This window comes from Mustela lutreola, chromosome 3 (genome assembly GCF_030435805.1).
Source record: "Mustela lutreola isolate mMusLut2 chromosome 3, mMusLut2.pri, whole genome shotgun sequence".
In the NCBI taxonomy this organism is placed as follows: Eukaryota; Metazoa; Chordata; class Mammalia; order Carnivora; family Mustelidae; genus Mustela; species Mustela lutreola.
Genome location: NC_081292.1, coordinates 103389262 through 103416390, shown reverse-complemented (window position 1 = coordinate 103416390; position 27129 = coordinate 103389262). Strand labels below are relative to the sequence as shown.

General features: G+C 39.9%; 1 protein-coding gene and 1 pseudogene across 2 annotated transcripts in view; one reads left to right on the top strand and one right to left on the bottom strand.

Moving 5' to 3' along the window:
- The window catches only part of CNTNAP5 (contactin associated protein family member 5), an 842021-nt gene that overhangs the window by 97458 nt on the left and 717434 nt on the right, over window positions 1–27129 (top strand). The gene's annotated exons all lie outside the window — the stretch shown is intronic.
- Window positions 1–27129, bottom strand: part of LOC131827705 (large ribosomal subunit protein eL43-like) — a 63044-nt pseudogene that overhangs the window by 1006 nt on the left and 34909 nt on the right.

Sequence of the window (27129 nt, the reverse complement as noted above, 5' to 3'; positions counted from 1 at the left end):
ATAGAATATATAATGGCAAAAGGGCAGAGAGCACATAGGAAGAAAAGCATGTTGCATTCTCTGTGCGTGGCTATCTTCGTCACCAGGTCATGAATTCCTCACGGGTCAAATGGTCCTTTTCCTTGTCATATTCTATTGTCTAGAATAGGTTCCCCCTCAACATTGACATCACATCAGTGTTCTTTGAATGTGTGAATGAATGAATAAACACATGAATAAATAAAACCACATATTATAATTTTTAATTTTATTTTTTAACCTGTCACACTTTTATGATGTTATTTTTCCCCAAATTTGCTCTTCATGTTAATATTAACCAGACTGTATTTGTACATAAAAGAAAGGAAAGAAAGAAAAAGCTTGATTCTGGCTGGATCCGCACATAGCTTGGTGTAGCTAAAATCTATTGACCATGATTGGTAATCTAACATAAACTCTGAGCCCATTCACTAATTATGTAGCTTTAATAGCTCAGAAACAAATTACGTGAGTGAAGTCCAATTCTAGAGAGTTTTTTCTTCATCGACACTCATGCTTCAAACACACACAAGACATTGCTCTTTTAGATGCTTTAAGAGAATAAAAGATGAAACTAAAACCAGTCTCTTAAGTTTTAAGAAACTTATACTCTGTAAGAAGAAGTTGGCACATGTGTATATCAGTGCTATTGCCAGGTATAGAAACATTGTCCAAAACTCTAGAGATCAACATTAATTTGAACTTTGCCATTGAAGAGATGGCAAAGTATAGGGAGAAGAAATATAGGTCATTCTGGGTTAAAAGTAACACAGGAGCATGGTAACCAGAGGGTTCTGAGCCTGGAGCCTAATGTTGTTTTGCTGAATAAACAACATGTGGAAAAAGTTACTGGGGTATACACCAGAACATAAGCCAAAGGAATACCCTGTCAAGGCCTTCTCTGTCCCATTGATCTATATTTCGGGGGCAATTCAGTTTTGATGGATTTCCTGGAAAACTTCGGCAGTGAGCACAATGGTTAGCTCCAGGAGAAATGTTAGAGATTATCCACTGAAGATGAGGAAGCTGGTGGAGGGAAGGCCAAAGGCCCCAGACGACATCTGGGTGTCAGCATCTCATAGGAGCTTGTGATCAGAGTTGGACAGAATTTAGGTACTGACAGAGATGAAATGTCTATGTGCTCCTTTACCCTTTGCCTATTCACATGCTTTTTCCTCCACAACAGCAGCCAAGCAAGAGCAGAGGGGTGAACATATGCCAAGGTCTACTGGTTCCTTAAAAGCATTTGTGTCATGATTCTGTACGGAGCAATCATCAATATCTTGTTTCCATTCAGGATTTTTAAAATCACTCAATATTACTGCTCTAGAGGATCTTGCATTCTTAATGGGATAGTATTGAAAGAAGTTTTATATGAAAGTTATTTCATATCAAAGCCTATTTGACTGTGGCTTTTAGGGATAGTTAAGCATGCCTTTTCATAAAAACGATAAACTCTGTTTCTTTCACTTAAGGGTTTCTTTAAGATTTGCCATTTTATCCCTCAACTACCATACAGTAAAGCTTCAACTCTTCTGGCATTGTTGGAATGAATGTCTGAGCTATAGAGAAAGCCAGGCTCTACTCTCAAAACCAAATTGAAGAATTAGTCCCTGAGGTTGAAAGAAAACCTATTTAATTTGATTATTGACAGAAGAATAAGTGGCACTATTACTTCAGACTAATCTCTTTAATATGGCATATATGAACCTACATGATTTGATTCTCTCCAGTGGCTTACTTCCCTCCGGTCTCTCTCTTTCATCTCTCTCTCTCTCATACACACCAACAGAACTGCATGTCAGCTCTCTAGAATTACTCATAATTCTACAAGAAGCTACATTCTGCCCACCACAACAAATGTTTCCTCTCCAGAACATTTTTTGCCTAACCCCTATTAGCCCTGTGGGATGGATGGCATTAGGGTTCCATATACTGGGATTGGTTCCTTTCTACTTCACTCCTACAACTCTTCAGACTTCCCTCCATCCTGGAAATGAATCTGTCATGGTAAGTATTCATTTACTTATTTTATTCCTTTTTCTTATTATACTATGAACCACTCCTAGGTAAAGACCATGATTTGTATCTTTAATCAAGAAATCCTGGAGTATTTCTAACACAATGAACGATGTAGAACAAAGCATTTAACATAAAAAACTTTCTATTTATGCACACCACAACTCACATGCACAGAAACACACATGCACACAGACCTGGAGTCCCAAGAGTTGAAGAACTCCACAAAATGCCATCTGATCATCTTTATGCCGTTGAGCAAAGACTTATTGCCAGTTGAAACATACTAAGAGAAGAGAAGTTAAAAGAACCTCTTGAAGTATATCCAGCCCCTGAAAAAGCAGTTGGGGTAGATTGCTCTGTGACATGGCTTCTCTCGCTGTAGCCTTTTTCCTCCAACCCTTCACCTCTTTAGAGGAAGAGAGACGAGGTCTCAGTGTTAACACTCGGAGATAGTATACTTGTCATATGAGCAAGGCTTCAATTTGCTCATGTTCAATGTACTCTTTAGAGTGGCAAAGGAGACTCGGGTCTATAATTATCTACTTCCTTCAGTTTCTCATTAGTACTTGCTGTTGCTTAATAGAGATAAGTCTATTTTTGAGAATTCTGTGCCCAATCATTGTTATTAATTATAGGGAGGATTTGATGTTTTTAAGTATTTTTAATGGGATTTTGAGCTTTGGATTTCACGGGAAGAATTGAAATCTGATACATGTTGCTAGTAACTGTAAATAGTACACAGCTGACAAAAATTTCCATTGCTGGTGTGTTGAATAAATAACACCTTGCAGTTGTACAGAAATTTTTACTTTAAAAGGCTTTTCACGAGAACTGTTTTATCTTCAGAATAGCCCATTTAAAGCAATAGGGCAGAGGTTAACAGAGAAAGGGAAACCGAGGAGTGGAGAGAAACAGAAGGGTGTTTGAAGCCAGGAACCTTGCGCCAGCTCTCCTGACACCTGGGCAGGTATACTTTCCACTGGAAGCTGCCACTTTGGTTTTCTTCCTAGTTGCTAAATGCCCAGATCGTTATTGTGCCAAAAAATCACTCATACCGCTGTTTTGTTCCCAAACACGTGCACACGCATGCATGCACACGCACAGCCTGTCTCTCCTGATGTTTCCTGAAGGAGGGGCAGGACTCAAGAATATTATAAATTTTTCAAGTCAGATTCAATTTCTTTTAATGCTAACAAGCTTAACACCCTGGCCCTTTCAGGTAGGAGTCCTCTTTCTAGAATCTGCTCTAAATGGATAGAGACATGTGAGCAGATTTTGATGTTCAGCTCAGAATTATGAAAGCAAATATTTGAAAATGAACTCCAACATTAGAAGAATACTTAAATAATTTATATTGTATCCATATGGCAGAATTGTATAAAGCTGTTAAATTTCATACTTATCAAGAATATTTCACAAAGATGGGGAATGCTCTGTGACTGAACCTTAAATAAATCAAGAATAAATAAAAATAGGGATGGCTATCATCAATATAGATGAGATGTAGCATGATGATGTAGCTCATCATCAAGAGGTTCATAAAAGAAATGAGAGCCTTAGCCAAAACACAACCCCATTTTTGGAACCTTGACAACAAGTTTGTTTTCAGAATTTTTTAAAATGTATAGGAAGATTATCATATGGTTTCACTTATTTGTGGAGCATAACAAATAGCATGGAGGACGTGGGGAGTTAGAGAGGAAAATGGAGTTGGGGGAAATTGGAAGGGGAGGTGAACCATGAGAGACTATGGACTCTGAAAAACAATTTGAGGGGTTTGAAGGGGCGGGGGGGTGGGAGGTCGGGGCACCAGGTGGTGGGTATTATAGAGGGCACGGATTGCATGGAGCACTGAGTGTGATGAAAAAATAATGAATACTGTTATGCTGAAAATAATAAAAAATTTTAAAAAATCTGCTAAAAAATGTATAGGAAGAATTGAATGGATGTACTGTATGTTAACTAAAACTCCAGTGAGGTCTAAGAGAGTACTCTTAATCAAACACATTAATATTTTTATAGGAAAATATATGAATAGTCACACAATGTGGTATAAATAAAGAGCCTGCATTAGTTCAGGTTAGGTTTCTTCATCAAGCGACCTATGGAAAAAAGTGGTTTAATTTCAGATCTTTTTGGATTTCAGAATGCAGACAGGGGTTGTGAAATTATAATACAGACAGCTTGGTTGATGCTCTACAATCTGAAATAACCTTTCATACTTATTGCCATAAAAGTGTACCATCTTGTTCCAGATGTCTTTCTGGTTAGACTGCATCCCTGGTTAGACTTGGCAATAGTTCAGATGTTAGTTGATGAAGTGAGCTACTTACAGCCTATGCTGCAGAGCTGCTTGTTACCTGGAGCCCAAGTGGGTGAGACTTTGTAACAGAGAGAATTCTTGCTTTGCAAAGAGGCTTGTGCTAGCTTACCTCCTTGATTATTCTCTACTTAAGAAGATCTCAGGCCATCAAGGCATAAATATACTGCATAATCTCTCTTTTTAAAAAAATATTTTATTTATTTATTTATTTGACAGACAGAGATCACAAGTAGGCAGAGAGGCAGGCAGAGAGAGAGAGAGAGAGAGGAGGAAGCAGGCTCCCTGCCGAACAGAGAGCCCGATGCGGGGCTCGATCCCAGAACCCTGGGACCATAACCTGAGCCGAAGGCAGATGCTTTAACCCACTAAGCCACCCAGGCGCCCCCTGCATAATCTCTTGATGTCTGTCTTCAACAGTGACTATTCCAAAGGGAGTACACTGATACAGATGCTGGGAAGATGTTGGGTAAAAACCACCATTTACCTTTGTGAACGTGATCTTGATTTATTGAAGGATTCAATAAATATGAGTTGAAGGGATTTTTGAATAAATGAAGATATCTGGATGCATACAATTCAACTCATGCTGCTCCAGCCTTGCCTTACACAAGGGTCTCCTAGGTTAACTGTGTCTTGTCTTCAAGGGTTATGATCTACTTTAACGTATTATTTACTGTTCAAATCATTCTAGTAAGCATGCTTTCCAAAATTTCCAGAATATTAACTGATTTAAATATTCTCACTTAGTTTTGATTTATGTATCCCAAGAGCTAATTCCAAAAATAATTTACCATGGAAATGCCTTGAGGCAGGGAGTTGTGTTTTTGTTTTTCCCTGTTATATCCTCATCTCCTTAAACTGTGCCTATAAAATACTAGGCATTACACACACACACACACACACACACACAGAATAAATGAATCTCATCAATAGTTTTCCCTGAACATATTAAATTCTTATAAAATTGTGGGCAAATATATCATTTTTAACTTTTGTTAATCATATGCATTGTTTTCGTGGAACTCTTCAAGGTTGTGCGTGTTCCATTAAATTCTTTTTTATTTCCAGCCAGACCATATGACCCCCTTTAGTCTGTCTACATGTATCTCCTACTTTACTCCACTTTTCCAGTAATTACATTATTTTGAGTCCTTATATATTACATTTAATTTTGATAAATTAGTAAAGAAAAAATGTGGCTGTTTAGACATTACATTTTGATGTTGTCATTACAAAGAAAACTTAAATGCAGGAAGGAGAGGAAATAGGGCTTTGGTACCATGTGATCCAAGAAAGTGCCTGTCACAGAGTAAACAAACCCAAAAAAGAACCAACTTTATTGTGATGTTAGTGAAAATGGAGGTCGATATCACCCACAAGCCAGTTTTTTGGCTGCATTATCTGGATTCAGAACTCTCTGTAAGATGTGTCACCAAGGCAAACAACATGATTTTCTACATTACTTTCCCGTGGTTAAGAAATTTTCTTCAAATAGAAGGAAAAAATAAACAACAACAGCAAAAACTGAACAGTTTTTAAGGGCCATTATGAGTTCTGAGAGCCACATGGAATGTGTAGTGAGAATCCAAGGGAGAAATCACGGCATCCAGGCAGCCTGCCCTCCTTCTCTTCTTGTGACCCTGACTACAAAATTAAGTCCTAGAGCTTTAACGGAACCAACAAACACTGAACGGTCTACATCTAGCCAGGCCGCCTGTGTATCTTGTGTTGCAGCCAGAACAATCCCCTTGTCATCCATGAGGAGCACAAAGGCAGCCTCTTGACCCTCCCAGTCCAGTTCTCTGGCAATGAGAGGGTCCAGACTTTTGACTTTTGGGCAGGTGTTGCTGCTGTTCAATAACCTCTGTCTTAGCAGTTGAAAATCTAAGCTTTTGTCTCTTGTGAGTACCTCTGTATCATTCCAAAAACTCTTGGGAATGGTGGAGTGGGGAAGGAAGTCCTTAATTCTCTCTACTACTTAAAAAAAAAAAAAAAAAATGCAGTGTAAAGGACCTAACTCCCAACTGAAATATCTATTTTTTTTTTTCTGTAAGCAAAATTTATTTCTGATTAAATAATACAACTAGAAAGTGTATGTTTGCTATTATATCAATATATTTAAGAATTTTGGCCTCTATTATATTTGTCATTGTGTTAAATAACAAATTTGAAGTACCATGACCCATAGTTCTAAATCTGCCCAATGTGTGATATCTCAGCTCCAACTTATTAATTTTATGCATTCATTTACTGCCTTTCCTAATGAAGGTTGTAGTTCCATACCAGGGTTTCTTCTGGCAGCTTATAAATTGGCTATAAATATGAATTATGGACACAGATAATCTTGATTTTGGATACTGGATCCTGGGTAGTTGTTACTTAGCACTCTCTCCCTCCTCCTGGAGAGCTCTCTGTCCTTCTTTTGACATATCCAGGCCTATTCATTTTTTTAAAATGCCTATTTAACACTTACTGCTTGCCCACATTTTAAGCCTGTGCTGGAGATCCATAAGTGACTAACAGAAAATCAGGATGGGAGAGATGTTCTGCAGGCAGCAATAGGAAGTCCCATGTTGAAGACTTGATCTGGGATGGGATGTCCTAGCTAACACCCCAGAGTGGGATAGAGAATGGAAGTTTCCAAGAGGAAGAACATTTATCAAGAGCCATAGAAGAGAGACTTACACTGAAAGAATTCCGGAGTGACACATAGATCATTGAGTACAGTTAGGAGAAGCAGTCCGTGATTCAGGGTGAACTGGTCTGGAGCACACATTGGAAAGCCTTGTGGCTGCTCTCAGGGGCTTAGACTGTTTCTTAAGAGCAATGCCAAGCCATGGAAGGTTTCTTAAACAGAAGTGACAGAAACACATTCATCCTCCTGTGTCCTCCAGGTACATCCTGCTTTGCCTGCTCACAGGGTTACTGTTCCTTCTCCGACCACCCTCCTGAGCACCCAAGACTTGTTCACTGTTGCTAACCTTGCCAGGAGGACTTGGAATTACAATGAACCATGTTTAAAAATCTGTTCTGCCACTTACTGGTTGTGTGATTTTCGGCATTGCATTGCTAAGATGTTCTTCCTTAATTGGACCTCCTAATGGGCTACTAATTAAGTCTATGTTTCAACACTTTAAAAATGTTCTCCTCTGTTGTCGTTGTCATATGAATTTCAATTAAATGTCTTAACTCACTGGCCTTAGGCCCTTAAGTGGATTGCCAAGTGAATTCATTTAAAACCATGTATATCTACATTTTGAGACTGCTGTGTTGGAAAGATAACCCGGGACCTAGTTTTATGAAGTTGTCTCATATAGATGGTGATGTACCTTTGTCTCCTCAGCCTAAATATCTCGATTTATCCTTCTGCTTAGGTGCGCAAAGTTCTCAGACCCAAAGATCAAGAACACCTACTGTTAGCTTAGCATGCAAATGCTCTGCATGTGTTTGCACCAAAGGCACATGTGTCCTCAGTCATGTAATGATGCATTAATAATCTGGTGAACATCTGATGCTTACTGTTTTTAAGGCAATTACAGCTTTGTAAAGGGTAGGTGAGAAGAAGTGGGGCAAGGGAAATAAATGTGTGGGACATCCACTAAAAACACAATGGCCAGGGGCTTCTCATGTGGTGATGTATTGAGTTAAACTTGACCAACATTATGTGAAGTAGGTGGTGACCAATGCATTTTATAGATAAAGATGTTGAGCCTGAGGGGTATAGCGACTTGCTGAATGCACTCTAACTTACAAAAACCAATGCGTGTGTGTAGGGCAGTCGTGAAGCAGGATTTGTCTGACTGTCCCATCTGTGCTCCTGATGTGAGTGCTCCCTCATGAAGTGACCCAACAATGAAAGCAGATCCTGCTTTACTATCGTTTACTGAATGTCCACTACATGTCCGTCACTGTGCTAAGATAGTCTGTCCGGGATCCCGGGGAATCCTTTACCACAGAGGTGGTCAGTTCTATTGTTATCCAAATTTTGCCAACGGAGGGACTAGAGACCCTGGAAGGTGAAGCCAATAGCTCAAGGCCTCCGAATTGTTAAGTAGCAGAGCTGGAATCACAGATCTGTCTTTTGCCAACTTCTTTGTTCTTAACCGGTCCACCTAACAACAATATAATCATTATATACATCGTGTGGAATTAAAATTGATAAGGATAAGAGGGGAGTTTATTAAGGGAGGGGGCAGCAGATATGGAAATAGTAGCTGGAGCAAATACAGAAAAGCAGAGAGGAAAATGGAGGGCATTCCAAGCAAGACAACATCGAAAGGCAGGGTGTGGGAGAAGAACATGACAGATTTGAGGGACTTTGAAGAGAACAGACAAGCCAAGATCTAAATTTCAGTTTTGAAGAAAATAGCTGGTAATCCTATCCTATAATAGCATATAACCCTCTCTGCTTGGTAATCATATTTCATATTTCTCCTCTAGTTTCCTATTAAAAGAAAGTTGTAACTCAGAGACAAGCAAATGAAAATCATCCTCATTTATCAACTTTGGTTGCTATGGAAACTATTGGTGAGGCTCTGTACAAAATCCTGGAACCAAGGTCATTGAAACCATCCCTGGGGTTAATTCCACCTAGAATATTCCAGGAGTGGTTAGCCAACCTAAAACTACCTTAGGCTAAGGCTGGAGGTTGAGGTCAGGATTACTGATGGATTTATAAAAATTTAACCCTTCATACCATAATGACATGATTTAAATATTTCATACCATCCATTGATTTTCTGAAGAAGGGAGAAAGGCTAATGACATTGATCAAAAAGTAGAAAAAATAGAAAACTAGACAAAAACATAGAGATAAAATGTGGGGAATGTATGTACAATAAATACTGGTTAATAAATATTTAAAATGATAATGTCTATCATTTAAAGAGGACATAGAATGCTGGCTTGGAGTGTGACCCCTGGCATCAAATGTTGCTGGACTCATCATGATTTGGTTGCCAGAGAACTGAGTGTGATGCAGCAGCTAGGTAACCTCCAGAACATTCCAATTGCCTAAATATTTGGGATATGGTCTCCTTTAGTTATGAGATTTGTTCACTGGTTGGCTTTCCTCATTGTGGTGTGGGCTTCCCCAAGCCCAAATGAGCCTGGTTTGGATTCTGTCAGAGCAGACTCTGAGAAAGTTTTCAGCTGCAGGGAACTTTTTTGGGAGGTAAAAAGAACAGCTCTAAGGGGCCCGTAAATGAGACACAGAAGAGAAAGGAGGTTTCAGAAAATGAGTGTTAGCTAATGAAGGTGGGGCGAGATGGTTAGAACTTAATTTCACTGGAGAAACTGTGAGGCCCAGTTGTAGAACGTTCACCTCAGAGTCGCCCCGCTATAGAACGAGCGAGTTCCCATCCATCCTGCCTTGAGGAATATGTCCAAGGAGCAACGATGCTCTGGCACTTCTGTCCTGCCATGTGATACGTAAAGAGGCCTCTTGTGGGAACACAGTCTTCAGATGGTGAAAATTCTGGTGTGTTGGAGTGTTAGGAGTGAGGGGTGTGGGTGGGCACCACTAGCATCTGCTACTCTCCCTACTTCAGTTCAGAGAATCAGGCCTCCTGCATTTGCTCCATTAATATCTGTCAACAGAGTGACAAATAAGATGAATGCCTTCCCTAGCCCTGTGTTTCTTTATCTGGTTTCACACTGGAATCAGATGGGGAGCTTATAAATATCCTAATGCCTAGGCTCCACTGTGGATCCATTAAACCAGAATCTGTGGGGTAAGACCCCAGTCTCAGAATTTTTAATAGCTGGGACTGAGAACCATTGCTGCTGTTTAAAGAATGTGCGAATTTTTCTACAAAATCCTTGACAGGTAACCCATACAAGCCTCTTTTTGAAATATCTTATGAGGAAAGACTTTGCTATTCTCCGAAGCAAATCATTCCCTTTTATGATAGAACTAATTGTTCCAAAGTTTTTTATACTTATTTTGGCCAAAACTTGCCTCTGTAAATTCCATCAGTCATACTAGCTCTGCACTTTGGAACAATGAAATGAGTCTATTCCATTTTCTACATGACTGCCCTGTAGATATTCAAAGGCGGTGATAATGCCCCAACTTGACCTTCGTTTTTACACTCTGAACACTCTTAGGCCTTTCAACAACTGCTATTCAACCTCCTCTAATCATATTTGAGTTTGCCAAGTAGCACTTTTATCCTTTGGAATTCTAAAATTAACCCATGGTCTATGTCTGCATGTGAAAATAGAGAAGACCATGTGTTAAATAAAGTATGTGTGTGTGTGTGTGTGTGTGCGCGTGTGCATGAGCACAGTGTAAAATGTTATTAGTGATGGGTCCACTTAAAGTATATCCACTTTAATTGGCTTATTAGGAAACAGTAGATTTTCAGTTTTTCTTTCCCATCTCCCAGAAGCTGCCTTTTCTAACCATGCTTATTTTTCTCCCTTGGATAATTAGTTGGGACATCTTAATCCTTATATTGCTTTTCAAGGTAATGCAGATATATTTTTAACATGCATAACAGGGACAGATGAGAGGGGAAGTGTTTACCTTGAGGTCTGTCACCAGTCTTTTTGGATTCATGAACTCAATATATTAATTAATTAATTAATTAACCTTTGAAAGAAAAACATTAAATGGCTGTGGTTCTCCAGGATAAGCCATTGTTAGATCAGTGACCAGTTTCAGTTCCCTGAAATTTTGGAGCAAGGGCAGTGGAGCCTCTTCCGGATAAGTGCAATGGAAAAAGCTTTTGCTGCTCTAGAGATAGTGTTCATTCCTGACCAGCCCCTCTGTGACACACAAAAAGACTCCAGCCAGCTTTGGAAAGTGCTTCTAAAAGAAGGTTTGGGGAGAAGGTACATTTGTGCCAGTTAATGTAACATGATCTCAGAAAACAGAGACAAATAGAATTGGCATATGGCTGCGATCAGCAATCTCAATCTGTAAATAGGTTTAAGACTTGAAGACTCTTAGGTTACGTCTGAAAAACGTAAACAGGTAGTTTGATACACTGGCAAGGCCGACGGCAGATGGTAAGAGGACAATAAAGTTGCATTGAGACCAAGAGGAGAGACAAATCAGAGAGGCAGTACTGTGACCCCCAGATCCAGAACAGATTATCAGAATGACCACAGGGTGATCTTGCTTTCCAAGCCTTGGTTTATGCATCTGTGAAATGAATGAAATGATCACCATTAAGCCAATGCCCAACCGCAGCCCAACAGTTACTGTAGGAATGGCAGGACCTCATGTCTGTGTCAGGCCCAGAGTAGGACCCAGTAAATGTGAGCATTTTGCCTAATCCTTAAGAGTCCATAGACATAGAAGCTCTGGCTGAGGCAAACCCGAGCTTCATCGTGCACCTAACAATGTGATTGATCCAGGGAAGTGCCTTATCTCTGTGCCTCAGCTACCTCTTCTGCAAAATGAGATGACAACAAAAGCCACCTTACAGAGTTATTGTGAGGACTGAATTATCTAATATGTATGCAAAGCTTATGGAGCAGAGCCTGGTACATAATAAGCATGCAAAAGATTTTGCCAGTGTTTAAGGATCTGTCCCCAAGTGTTCCCATTAGTTCAAAAACCTTTGAGGCTCGGTTTTTTCAAGTGTGAAACAGAGAAGGGTCATTAGAGTTATTTTTGGTGATTCTCTATTTATTGCAGCATTTGATAAGTTGCACTGGGAGTCCAGTTGCATGTCGCGTCTTGCTCACAGCTGTCTTCTTCCTAAGAGCAGAGCCTGGGTTTTACCTATCTATTCCAACAGGGTTGGCATTTGGTGTTTCTTCTATTGTTAGGCTGAATTTGAGTTGCCCCTTTTAGGTGGGGAACAGGTATTCTGGAGGTGTGTTGCATATGGCCGACAGACTGTGTTTTAGTGACTGAGACAGTGATCTGTCCTCAGGACCCACAGGAATCTTCCAGTCCACTCTCTCACACACACACGTCTTGCCCTTCAAGTGAGAACCCCTTAGTGGAGTTCTTATTTGAACTCAGCGCAGACCTGAGAGAGAATGCTCATGTGAAGTGGCTCAGAGACACATATATTTTATGGGTTTTACTGCCTAACCTCCACAGTCCTGCCCCCTAACAGGAACAGCTGCTTTTAGCATTGACATCACACTTGTGTAACTCTTGGGATACAAAACTCACTTCAGAGTGAAAAATGTTGAACATTGTTTCTTGGTTGGTTTTTCCACTCAGATTAAAAAAAAAAAAAATGGGGTGATAACTCACTTCATGAGTTGGAGTTTTGGAACTTTTCTTCTTGATCAGGGGTTCACAAACTTTTTCTAAAGTTCCAGAAAGTAAATATTTTAGGCATTGCAGGCCATATGGTCGCTGTCACAACGATTCATACTATTGTTGTAGATGAAAAACCATAGACAATATGTAAATGAATGGATATGTCACTGTTCCAATAAAATTCTATTTACAAAAATAGGCGCCTGGCCAGATTTGGCCTGTGGGTCATAGTTTGCCAACCTCTGTACTTAGTCAGTAAAAAGATCAATGTGAGCATTTTGTCCCTGTTTTGTCACTAACCAACTGAGAGGCCATGGGAAAGTCATTTAACCTTTCTGGGTCCCAGTGTTTCTTGTCAGAAAACTAAGGCATGGGACAAGGTGATCCTTATGTTTCTTTCTACAGCTAATATATGATGCTCTGTGATTCCAGTTGTGATACTTCAAAGGCTTAGCTGAAAACCAAGCAGGCAAGGATTAAGAGGTTATGGTCCTCTTTTGAAAGCCAACTGTCACATTTGAGCTCGTTATCAAATGTCAACAAAGAACATGTCCACCTGTATGAAAGAGTTCATCCAGATTTTGAAGAACTTGAGGGATACTTATCCGGAGGGATGAATACATTTGAAGAATGAGGGTAGGAAACTCTATCACTTACTTAGAGCTTCCCAAACACGAAACAATATTACCATTTTTTAATGGGAATGAACAGTCACTGTTTCTCCTTACAAATAGTCTATGAAGGAGATATCAGCATTCCTTTCCAAAGAAGTTGAGATTATGGACAGTCAGGAAACATACACCAGCCACTTTACACCAAGTAAATGGCAGATCTTTGAATCCACATCTACTAAATCCTATGTTTTTACCAAGTCAGATTTTCCTACACTAATGGAGAAAAAGTTATTGCCACCGAGGGAAAGGGAAAACCAAACCAAACCAAACCAAACCAAACCCAAACCTATGGTGGGCAGCAGCAGGTCAACATTAGGGTCATCAAATTAATAGGCTGGATCCCTCTCTTCCCCAACAATCAGTTCTTCAGTGGTAGATATCACAAGTTTTAGATCTCTTCTCTCCAGTGGTTGCTGTCTTTACCATTTTTTTTTTTTTAAGCTTGAGAGCAATTGACCATGATACATAAGCAACAAACTATAAAAACTGAGCATGCAGGTGAGGAGAATAGTGGCATAATCAAATAAAACTTACAACAGAGTTAATTTGACACACACCTAATGATATACATAATGCAATTTTGAGGCATGGTAATTAGGTATAAATGGTAAGCTGTTGACATAAATGACTGCAATTAGTATTGCTTCTGCACATACAGGCCCTGTGTTAAATTTTACAATTCTCACTTTGTTGGCTCTTTGGGATTTATAAATTATCATCATTGTTGACAGAGTTTAAAACTAGAGAATATGAGGCTTTGGGAATTTGTGGCTGGAGGCCATATTTATTTGTTTTATTTTATGTGTTTGCTTATATTGTTTTTTTATATTATACACTACCAATTTCACAAAGGCTTTGAGGATTATCTGCAATAACCATATACAATGCAACAGGAAAATGTACAAATTCAATGATAAACAAAAAAGTAGAATCAGAGGAATTATCAGTGAGAAAAAGGAGTCTGGAGAAAAGAAGTCTAGACCATGAAAGAGGCTAAAAGTTGACTATGTTTCTTGGCACAATGGAGAGATTCATTCAACTTCTGTGAACGGAGTACCTAGTACATCAATTTATTTCTAATTATCTTAACAACCCTGCAAAGTAGATAGTCTAAATCCCATTATACATATAGGTCAGAGAGACAAAAATATGTTTGCCAAGTTCATTCAGCTAGCAAATTAATAGAGCTGAGGTGAAAACTCGGTCTGCGTGAGCTCAGACTCATTGTCTACTCTGCTGCGTAAGAGACTAGTGGAGAGGAGACAATGATGGGGGTGATGATGGGGCTGGGATTTGGAAGAAATAAACTGAATCTCAACATCTAGACTAGTGAGGAAGGCAGGGAGGCCAGAAGTCAGTTGCCTTGCAAGGTCCATGCACACATACACACCAATGGGCACCAGAGGAAGAGCACTCCTGGAGACTAGGACGTAGCAAATACTCAATGTTTGAGTCCAACCAGAATGAACATAACATGACCACCATGTTTTCAATTTCAATCATACCACACTAGGCCCACCCCCACTCCCTGGGCTGTAATGAGGACAGGAACATGTGGTCTCCAGGGCCTTGCAAGCATAGCAGAGAAGTAGTTACTTTGTTTATATCAAGTCATCATCACAGGCAAATGTCAGAAGGAAACTATTTTATCTGTCTGCCCACAGAGAGTTTCCATTTACAGCAAATGCCAAGATGGGATTATGGTTCCTCGAAGAGTCAGGCATGGATGTCTTCATCTTATCTGCATGAAAACACTTCAAGACAGAAATGCTGGCTGTCAGGGCCCATCATTCTACATAAACCTAAACAAGCAAACTCTACCTTCCTTCTTAAAAGTCAATAAAAGCAACTTTTGCTTAAATCTCCAATTTTGAAATCAGTGTGGTTTCCTTCCTTACATGTGTACTACAGAAAAGTCACCACTTCTATGATAGCCCTCAAAATTACACACCTCTTCCTCTTTTCGTATCTCTGTCTTTCATCTAATTTTCCAACTTAAGGAAAGGATAAAGGAAAATAACGTTTATTCTTCTTCCATTAAAAAAAAAAAACTTTTTCTTTTAACTTCAAGTTGTTTTCTCTGCATGAATCTTTGAAAGAATTGGAATCTCTCCTAACAACATTCACAGCTTAATTATTTTTATTTTCTGTTCTAAGGTCTATGACTCTATTCTTCAGTTACTTAGTTGGAACCCACCAAACATTTTTTTTCTTACATCTGTGTTTATTCACAGCATTTGTTTTCAGTGATTTCATAACACGACTGTTCTCCTTGTGTTTCGGCTCTGAAAACATCAGCGTGCATGCCAAATGTTAGAGAATGTACCTGGACCCTTGAAGTCACTTGGCCATTCGTGAAAGGGGATTTGTGCAGGTCAGACTTACTCAGACACTGTTCTAAGTGCTTAGACACAGCTGTGAATGCAGCAATAACCTTGCCCTCATGGAACTTACATTCCAGTGATGGAGATAGGCAGTAAGAAAACACAGAGATGATATAATTTTAAATAGCTCTACGTGATAAAAAGAGGACAAACTTAAAACAGAGACTCATTTTTATTTTATTAAAGATTTATTAAAACTTTATAGTTTTAGAGGGAGAGTACAGGCACGCACAAGTAGGGAAAAGGGTAGAAGGAGAGGGAGTTAAGCAGACTCTTTGCCGAGTGGGGAACTCAATGTGGGGCTCAATCCCAGGACCCTGAGATCCTGCCTGACCTGAGCTGAAATCAAGAGTTGGATGCTCCACTGATAAGAGTCACCCAGGTGCCCAGCCATTCTATTTTAGATAATGATTTCTAACATTGCCTCTTTGAGGAAATACTATTTGATCAATAAAGTGAGGGAACAAGTTTTGGAAGAAGAAAATTTTCACTGAAAGGGGCAGTCTATGACACATAAATCCCATGAAAGAATTTGGATTTTATTCTAGGTGGGAGGAGAAGCCTTTGGAAGTGCTGGAGCAGGGCTTTAATAACACAGTTTAAATGTTCTCAAACACTCATAGACAACATAGACAACACGGTAGAGAGAACTTACTGGGGAAGAGAGAGCTGCAGGCTTGCCCTAAGCTGTCTTTGGGTAGGTGGAATGATGAGTAATGAGTTTACGCAGGGGAGGGTATAGGAGGACTGTATAGCAAGAAGCATGGTGGAACCAGGCAGAACAGGACTTGTACCTCGGATTGAAATCTGTGCTTGGGATGACTTGTTATCTACACACACTTGGACAAGGAGCTTGAATTCAACCGTGAAGTGTAGATTGTGTTGCCTACTCTGCAGGGATATTAGGAGCCATCACGATATAATACAAACAGAACATGTGGAAGAACAATCCTTTTTTTTTTTTCCCCTAAATATTTTTACTTATTTATTTGACAGACAGAGATCACAAGTAGGCAGAGAGGCAGGCAGAGAGAGAGGAAGGGAAGCAGGCTTCCCTCTGAGCAGAGAGCCCAATGCGGGGCTTGATCCCAGGACTCTGGGATCATGACCTGAGCTGAAGGCAGAGGCTTAACCCACTGAGCCACCCAAGTGCCCCCCACTTTTTTTTTTAAAGATTTTATTTATTTATCTGAGAGAGAGAGAGAGAGAGAGAGAGAACATGAGCATGAGTGGGGAGGGCTGGGTTAGAGAGAAAAGGAGAAGCAGGCTTCCTGTTGATGGTGGGCTCAGTCCCAGGACCCTCAGATCATGACCTGAGCCAAAGGCAGACACTTAACCAATTGAGCCACCCAGGTGCTCCTGGAAGAGCAAGTCTTGTTATTAATGGAAAAGGCATGTTCTTGTGAGTCAAAAGAGTAAGATTTGAATCTAGTTTTAACAAGTTACACTTGCTGGGTGCATGCCTCTTTGTTGCATTAGCTAAGACTTTCCCCTCCCTTGAAATATATGTAAAATGATATCCGTCTTACATGGTTGTTTTGAGAACTAAAGCCATGTGTGGACTTTAGAGACTTTAGAGGTACTGAGAACTAAAGCCACCTAAGGTAGGGTAGATTCAGTTTAGTAATTGCACGATTTGGGACTGGTTCACTTAATTTCTCTTTCTCCCAGTTTCTCCCATGTTCTTCTAGAACATGGAAATGTCTGATATGTTTGTGAAGATAAAATGAAAGAATATATCTGTATATTTTGTCAGAACATAGTCTGTGTTAAAAGATGCAAGATAATATAATATTTATCATCAGCACCTTCTTTTCGCTGCCCCTTCCCCTTCATGTGAAACACATTTTTTTTTGCTATGAATGGCTTTTGATGCACAGCCTAATGGATATCTGCAATCCTCTTATTCTGCTTTTACATCACTAAAACCTTGAAAAGGGGAATGGCAGTAGGCTCAAGGACATTAGGCAGAACTTGAAATGATATTCATCTGCCTCTGCCACTACCTATCTGCCCATGGAAGAGTCCCTTTCCAACTTAGTACCATTACACCCACTGGTGCCTTTCAGTCATTTATTCCACACCCATCAAGTGTCCATTTCATTTCAGGGCACTAGACAATGAAAAAGATGCTAATAATAATAATAATAATAGCAATAGTAATGGTAATAAAATAATAATAATAACACAAGGATATGTGATATCTATCCTGACAATATACACAGTTCAGAGCAGAAGTCTCAAACTAATGGCCCATGGGTGCCTCAGGAATGGTGCATGCATAAATATGTTTTAATATAATTTCCCAAATTTAAAATCAGGGATTTTTTTAAACACTAGGAGCCCCAGACTACTGACTTTTTCTTATAAAAATACGAATATTTTACAACTATAACATGCAATAGTATATAGCAGCTGGCTCTGTCCATGAGGCATGGGCCTTTCAGTAAGACACAACCCCCCAAATCCCGATTTACTTTTACACCCAGCTCTCTCACCCATCCACATTACTCAATGGCACACAGGATTGTAAGTGTGAAACCTTGGTTGGTTACAAGAAAAAATGTGGTCTAGACGTGGAGCCTCTCCGAAAATCCAGGTCATGGAATTCATTTTTCTGGTTGAAACATGAATGTTAATATTGCAAACTAAAGTAAACTAAAGTCTCCAAACAGCCAATTATTTGGGCTGTGATTTGCCTGCTTTGCTTCACCATCTATCGCTCCTATGGCTTAACATCTGTGAGTCTGTAAACAGGACATGGATCGAATTGCACAGACTGTTGTTTTGTTTAAAACTGATGTGCCATAATCCTGATTAAAGCATCATGTGGGAGATTTTATAAAAATAATTATATGCAGTTCTCATTAGAGCGAGTAAGAACCTAAATCACATTTAATGATCTAAAGCTTGGAACTAGTTACACTTACTTACCTCGGGATTTAAGTACAGGGAACCCAAGGATGAGGAAATGGACATTACTTCCCTGCATACTTGATCAGGTCCTGAACCAACAAAACCACTTGGGCCAGTTGATATGAAAGTCTTGCCTGGCTTCATTAGCTATCATTTAGTTAGTTATTGTCATTTTTCCCTTTTACCTTGTTCCCTTATTGGCTTCCATTTTTACTTATTAGAAATAGTGGTGGCAGTTCCACTATTGTGCCTGAAACCCAAGCTAATTAACAAAAGCCACCAAAAGAAAGAAATCTACCATTTCTAACCCCTGGGGGTTCTTTCCAGGCAGTGTAGGCCACCAGGTGGAATAAATGGGACATCCAGGATATACAATTAGAATATTTACATCGACAAAGATTACACCATTGGAAGGATGAGGGGTCTACGAATCCAAGAAATTTCAAGCTTGAAACACAGCCCACTCCCTCTGTCCTTGGACAAAACATCCTCAATTTCCTCTCCAAACCTTCTCCCAAGATGAAGTGGTCAGGTCACGTACTGCTCAGTTTCTATTTCTTGTTCTTTTGCTTTTCTCATTTTACTATTATTTGCATATGGAAGCAGTCTATAACCAAGGGAGCAAGACCGTGGCCCCTGGAAGTTCAATCCTAAGGCTTTGGTTCTATGTGGTAGAATGCCAGTGGTCTTTTTTTTAATTCATCTTGTCTCTTGTATTACTAAAGATAAAAACTTCATTATTCTCCTCATATTATATTTTGTCCCATTGTCTCCCTTAAATTCTTCAAATTAACACATTATATTTCATAAAGTATGTATCACATCTCTCTTTCTTTTTTGAAATAAAATATTTCTAATTAAAACACAGGAATACCCTCTTAGTTTCTCCTCCCACCTAAAGATTTACTTTTAAGTGAAGTTCTATAATTTTTGGAAACCATACACAATCAGAAAAAAAAAAAAAAAAAACAACTTCCTTCTGCTTTTCAAAAAATGTTTGACAGGTAGTCCCTGTTTAATACATTTCCATGTGTGACTGCAGAGTTCCAATCATAAGAGATTAAAAAAAGTTTCTTTTATACTCCAGAGCCCATTTTTACTTGGCAGTTTCAACTCTGCTTATCATTAGAGTTGTCAATATAAAAACAAAACAATTTTTTAAAAGGTTCTCACTCTTCTCCACACTGGATAAAAGTTTCTGAATTTTTTTTCTCTCACTTTTTTTTTTTTTTTTGAAGTATAAACATAAGGTATAGCAAGTTGTATGTGGAGAAACTGATTTCATTACCATGTAGTCTTTGTAGGATTCTGAAAATAATCACAAGTTGTTAGAGAACAGATTGTGACTTTACACCCCCTGTTAGGCCAGTTGCAGAGAGCCTGTCCAGCCTGGACCTTTGAGGGCAGTTGAGCTGCTTCCACGTAGGGTCAGGGCTCCTCTGTGGCACAGGAGCAACAGCCCAATCCTCAAGAGTCCAGAAATGTCAGATACACAGAGAACTATTTTCCCCTTCTGTGTGCAGATTTCTAACATCTGAGATTGGCTGAAGGGAGAGAAGCAAAATCCCAAGTGGTGCTGGGCCAAAGCAGGCCGTCAAAACACATCTATGGCAAAAAGTAGGAAAAGAGAGGCCAAGGAAAGAGGGAGGAAATGTAGGGAAGAAGAAAGGAAAGAGGGCCAGCAAGGAGGAGAAGATTAGAAGCATTCTAATTCCCATCCCTCTCTGGGTGTGTGATCTGGGGCGAGGCAGTTCCTTGCTACAAAAGAGAGGAGTCCTAGATCTATGGAAAGATCATTGGTTTCCTTCATCTCTTCTGAAAAGTGTCCTCATTGTAAATTATTAATCATATCAAAAAGCAGAAAGCTATTTTTTAATTATTAAATTATTATTGACATATTCTTCATCTTGTACTTTTCATCCCTGTGACATTTAGTTTATGCCTGGAAGTTTGTACCTCTTCATCCCTTCGCCATGTCACTGATCCCCAGCCCCCTTCTCTCTGGCAACCACCAGGTTGTTCTTTGTATTCATGGGTCTGTTTCTGTTGTTTGTTTGCTTGTTTTGTTTGCTAGGGCTCTTATGTTTACAGTGCATAATACAGCATCAACGGGATTCTAATTATTCCCTAAAAGTTTATACAGAAAGTGGGCAAAGAGTGTGTACACAGCCCTTGGGCTCTTGAGGGCAGAAGGGAAATTCTTGACTGCTAAAACATTCTTCCCAATTTTCAAGATTTTCTCGATATAGGACCTGCTTGTTTGGTACAGTCATGACAGACATGGGCCTAGTGTAATATACTAAAATAGCTCAGTTTTTTGGGCAGAAAGTCTTTTTCCTACTAAACTGTCAGGTTAGGGTTGAGAAAGCCCTTCTATCAGATCTGTCCAGATATGGTAGAAAGAAACGGTAAGTCAGGAAATGTCTTGATTTTCTCAGAAGGCTGCCGGAATATCCCATGTGGGATGAGGCTGGCCCCACATGGAGAGAAGGGCGGGCAAAGCATGAGCAACTGGAATTGCTCAGGGTCCTTTGGGTCATGGGCACATCAACACTCATCGCCAGTTGTCTCAAGTCCTCTGTATAAAGATATGGGGTATGAATAAATACAAGTAACAATCATCATTACCATTACCATTGAGCGATGCATGTCTCTCACGCCAAACCAAGCTGAGCTTTTGTACATTAGTAAAGACCGTGAATTGTGGGTATGGCTATCTAGTGCTTTAGGGTGGATGCAGACTCTAGATGGTCAGTCAGTGAGGCCTTCCAAATTGCACACTTATTCATGCCGTCCTCCTCAGTGGAACCCAAAAAGGCCCCTCACCCCAAAGGCCCACCTTGGAATCAACAGGCCAGCTATTTCTATACTCACTACTGCTGCCTCCCCCTTTTCTTCTTCTTCTTCTTCTTTTTTTTTTTTTTCACTGTTTTCTCTACATTCATGTCTTCTTGCTACTAGGCTATAAGCCTCCTAGAGGACAGAGGTGGACATTATCGGTTGCTCCTTTCCCAGCCATTATTCTTCTGCAGGTGACATGGGAAGATAGCAAGTAAAGCACTGAGGAGGTTGTGGGAGGCCTTTAGTCTTTTGGTATTGTCTGTGGTGGCTGGTGTGCCACTTGGGGCTGGGCTTTGGGCTGGCAGGATGTAAGTGGAGCTACAGGTCACTGAGCAGCACGAAGCAAGTGTCCACTCACATGAAGGATCCATGAACACAACCAAAAAGATGGGTCCCATTCATCCGTAAGAGAAAATTAATTGTGAGGTTGAAGGAAAATCACAATAAAGAAAAGGCCTGTCTTTGAGAGAAAACTTTAATATGGATGCAGTTTCCATAAGAATCCTTGACTTATACCTAGAAACTGCAAAGATGACATTTGTTGTGAACTTCTATGGGACACTGGACAAAATATAGGAAAAATCCTAAGAATAGCATTGAACAGAAATATAGACACAATCTACAGAAAGAAAGACTTCAAAGGTAACACAATGTCAATAAAAACATATCTATCAATAATCACTCTCAATGTGAATGGCCTAAATGCGCCCATAAAATGGCACAGGGTTGCAGATTGGATAAAACGACAGGACCCATCCATATGTTGTCTACAAGAGACCCATTTTGAATCTAAAGATACACCCAGACTGAAAGTGAAGGGATGGAGAAGCATCTTCCATGCCAATGGGCCTCAAAAGAAGGCTGATTAATATTTAGAAAAATGAAAACTAGTAACACTGTGGTGCATTTCCAACAAAACCCAGTGGAAAGCTCCATTTCTAAGATCCAAGAACCCCAGCCCATTAGCAAGCATTATAGTGCCTCACTAATTTAAATATAGTGCCCAAATATTCCTATTTTGTTTTATGTTTTTAGGGTGCAGGCCAAAATGATGGTGTATTTAGAGGCTTTACTCAGTCTTAGGCTCAGTATAACTCTGTAGTTGATATGAAGGAAAATCATGGGAAGGCCATAGCTTCTGGTTCCAGAAGTTGGGGTCACTTGAGCTGAGGTCTAACACTTGCCATATCGCATAGACCTGTCCTGCTCTTTTCTTCATGTGGGAAAAGATGGTGGGCAAAATCCTGGTCAGGAGCAGCACCAATGGAAAAAAAAAATCTCTCTATAGCTGAGGCCAAACATGATGGGGCATTTAAGGGAGGCAGGTGACATCTTCACGTTTTGTTGAGAAAAGAGGTGACAAACCAGGACAGGCATGCTAACAAACGACACAGGGTCTGAGGAGCAGAACAGAGAGATTAAGGAGAGGTAGGTGGCATATGGAGACAGTTATAAAGGAATCTTCTTTAAGATTTCAGATATCTTGGGGTGCCTGGGTGGCACAGTGGGTTAAGCCTCTGCCTTCGGCTCAGGTCATGGTCTCAGGGTCCTGGGATTGAGCTCTGCATTGGGCTCTCTGCATTGGGCTCTCTGCCTCCCCCTCTCTCTCTGCCTGTCTTTCTGGCTACTTGGGATCTCTGTCTGTCAAATAAATAAATAAAATATTAAAAAAAAAAGATTTCAGATGCCTTGAATTTTTATTTATTTCTTTTTTTCTAGAGAGGGCTGACTTCTCTTTCAGTCACTGACTTAACCTTTACTTTTCTCTAGGAGAGTTACCTTGGGAAAAGACCAATAAGGATTTGACTTGTTCATTTGGCATGATTTAATACCTGAGTTAGCTTTTCAGAAATCTTGCCAATATTAGCATTGTGTGCAGACGCTTCTCAGATGAGTGGTGCCCTGGGACACTGGTGGAGATGGCACTGTTAAATCATACGGCAGTGTCCTCTGCCACTCTAAAAGGCAGACAGTGGGGCAGCGGCTTCCCAATGCCATCTTTTGGGTCATCTACGGGAGCTTGTCTCAGAGTGTCCCTGGTACACTTCCACAGTGATGAGAAGCTGTGGGTAAGTATGGGCAGAGACAGGACAGGGTCAGTCAGGGTGACTGCTGTGGGCCACAGTGAGCCATGTTAGTGTCTCCCATAGCCTGTAGATACCCCCGTCCATGGCATAGAGTGACTGAGGGCTGAAGTAGGCAAAGGATTGGTAAGAAGACAAAGACTGGTAAGGAGCATGGGAAGAAGTGCCCCCGCCCCCAACATAGCTTATATAGAAGGGCATAGTGCACAGACAGAGCTCACAGACCTTGTGGCCTGCCCCTTCCAGTTGAATGAGCTTGAATCAGTTACCCTGACCTCTCTGAATTTCAGTCTCCTCACTCTCAAATAGGAAACTCAGCAGGCTTCTGTGGCATGTTCTGAACCATTTGCATTTGAGAAGCCCCTTCCTTCCTTTCTGCCCCTCTATCCCACCATCTAGGTGGATTTTTCTATCTCTACGTTGCACGGAACTATAGAAACAACCCCATATGGCTGTCACTCAGATAGAAAGAAAGTTATTGCTTTTTCAAACCAGGATAGAATTACAGCAGGGATATAAAATGTTGGCTTCTATCAAGTAATTTCAGATGTCGTGTTGGCTCCTCTGCCTTCCAAAATGCTCTCTTTTCCTGCCCACTGGCCTGACGCTACCTCTTCTCCTTGAGAAAGGTCAGATAAAAGAGCTGCATCTAATTCATGTTATTTATTGAGCACACAAATTACAGTATTTCAATTTGCCAGCTGCAAAGTGACCTTGCTGTTTTTGATCATGGTGGGGAGGGGGCTGACATAACAAGATCCCCACTACCCCTCAACACACAGGTAATTTGAGCTGTTCTTTAGATGTGAAAAAGGTGAAGGACTGTGACAACAACTCCTGGCTGGACATCAAGAGTCACTGAAAGGCCGAGCAATGGTGGTGAAGGCTGTCTGGCTTTAAACAGGTCTCACCAGAAGTCTTGGGATCGTCACGATAGCTAGAGCTGTCCTCAGGGGCCATGTGATACATACAGCTTCTGCTTTTATTTCAGACTCTTGACCTTCTCCTATTTCTGGTTTTGGAATTTATTGTTTCCCTGGAGTCCAGGCCTGTCTACTAGAGCTAAAGACAAGATGTCCTCGCCATGGTGGGCATTCCGTAGAGTAAAGGTCAAGCTGTTCTGGTACATGTGGTAAATGCTGAAACAGCCTCTCTGAGGAAACGGTCTAGAAAGGTTTTCTGTCAGCCAAACTTGGTGGTGGTTCATGTTCTTTATCAGCAAAGAGCAGCACAGTGACCTCCCCTACCTACGTGTAAGATACAGTGTCTGCTGGCCAATTTATCAGCCCGGTAGCTAGCTATGTTCATTTGTCCTTGTATGCTCAAAGCCTGGTCACGGCATCTACCATTAATAATACCAAAATATTTAATAACTGAGTAATTAATGGTTAACTGTCTTATTTACTTTTCTCTATCAGGATTTGATTAAATATTGTTCACTTCTTTTTTTTCCCCTAAGCATTCGAAGTTTCTATATGCCAATTGCATACTTCAAAAACAAACTATCTGAGATAGGCTGCTTTTCCCTCTCAAAACAGCAGGGAAAATGATAGGAATTTTTAAGTGTAATGGAAAACATATACACATTGAGATGGGCATTATTATTATCATCATCATCATTATTATATTGTTGTTATTATTTTTAGTTGTTAAATAATGTTAAAGTTGTTAAATAACGTTTTTTACATTTTTCAGATTATAAAAGTAACACGAGCTCAATTTAGAAAGTTTAAAAATTACAAAAATTTAGAAAATACATAAAACCTATACTGAAATTCCTGAGAATTAATTCCTTAACATTTTTATTCCATGGCATTTATTTTGATGTGTTTCTAAATATACACGCTCTCTCTCTATAAATAGATAGATAGATACAGACAGACAGACAGACAGATATGCATGAATTATTAGCCTTAGAATATATGCTTGAATATGTATCACAGAAATGAGAACTACATACATATGCATATATGTACACACACACAAGAGTTCATAGAAGCCTACATATTTAATATTCAGCATCTTGATTTTTTATACTTTATCTTATTTTATGATCTTCTACCCTGAAATTAAATGGTTCTCAAAACTAAGCTTCTAAAGTGTTTTTAATTTATCAGAATGCAAACCCACACCCTTGAGTCCTTGAGGCTGAAAATTCTGTGTCCATAGGAGTGTGTTTTGTCCTTCCCACTCTGTTCCCAGCATATCTCTTTGCTGATCTCTTCCTTGCCTGCTCCCCATTCCTGGCCTCAAAGAGTGAGTACACCTGCCAGCATGTGCTCCACTAGAATTCAGTCCCCTAAAACATAACAAATGGTCATTAACAGAGAGATAATACCCCTGGCTTCACACCTCATTATTGGGAGACATAAATTAATTTGTGTGGCAGAATTAAGGGGAAGGAAATGCCACTTATTGAGCTTAATGATGCAACAACTCGAAGTAGAAAGCTTGGAGCTCTGATGAGGCCTTCCTCTCAGGGGTTTTGTAGCCGCCAAGCCAAGCAACATTTATATCTAGGAGGCAGATGATGACGACAATCTAAATTCTTCACAAAAGCTGCTGGCTTCTTTATCAGCGTTAGGTAAGAAAATGGTGACTGCAGAATCAGATAGCTCTGGGTTCTAATTCTGCCTCTTCCACTTGAAACATGCACATTCATACATGTTATTTCTCCATTTTATATGTGTCTTTTTCCTCTTATGTAAAAAAAAAAAAAAGATGGCAAAACTTGTATTTATCTTGGTTTTTTGGGGGAATAGATACATAGGGTGTGAACAGTGCCTGGCACCTGGGCGTTGTGTAATCAGTGCTCATTCTGCATGTGCACACCTGCCCACAGACACTCTGCCCTAAGATCCTGACACCAAGGAGATACTCGGGTGAAGGGCTGGAATGCCTCTGCAATGGTAAATTAAAAATCCTTCCTACTTTCTGTATCAATGATCAGATTTTTTTTTTCAATGATTTACATTTTCCTTATTGTTCTCCTTCTTTGGCAGTCATTCTTGTCACATCTGGCTTAATGTGTACACTGAACAAATGCCTTTTCTTAAATATTGCTTCCCTTCCAAATGAATCTAGTATATGGATAGAATTTAACCCTCACTCAACCCAGGTCTTTTCTAGACTATAGATCAGTTTTTTAAAAATTCTTTCTTAATGTCTAATTTCTTTCTTTTAAACACAACTGTTGCTTTCCACTAGACTTTGTTCATACTGTTGATATTATCATGCAGTTGCTGAGATTAGAAACTGGAGCATCATTCTAGAATCTGATCACAAAATTTAGGGGCTAATCGGTGTTTTCCCCCATACTGAAATATCCTATAGTTATTCTGACATCTTGCTTAATATTGCAGTTTTAGTATGCCTTGTACACCACAATATAGCTTGTGTTCCACTAAGACCACCAAGTCCGCTTCGGTCTCAGTACCTCAGAGGTAGTACTTATTTCCCATTTTAGGTTTGAAATGCTTTTGTTACTGTGATGCTGGTGGTGGTAGTTGTTTTCCTTTAACTCCTGACATTAAGGCAAATTTTGAGGTACATTTTTCCTTTTTAGATTCTTGGTAGTTTGCTCATTATCATAGGATTGGTTATAATTTAGAAATTGATCTACAGAGCAGCATTTCAA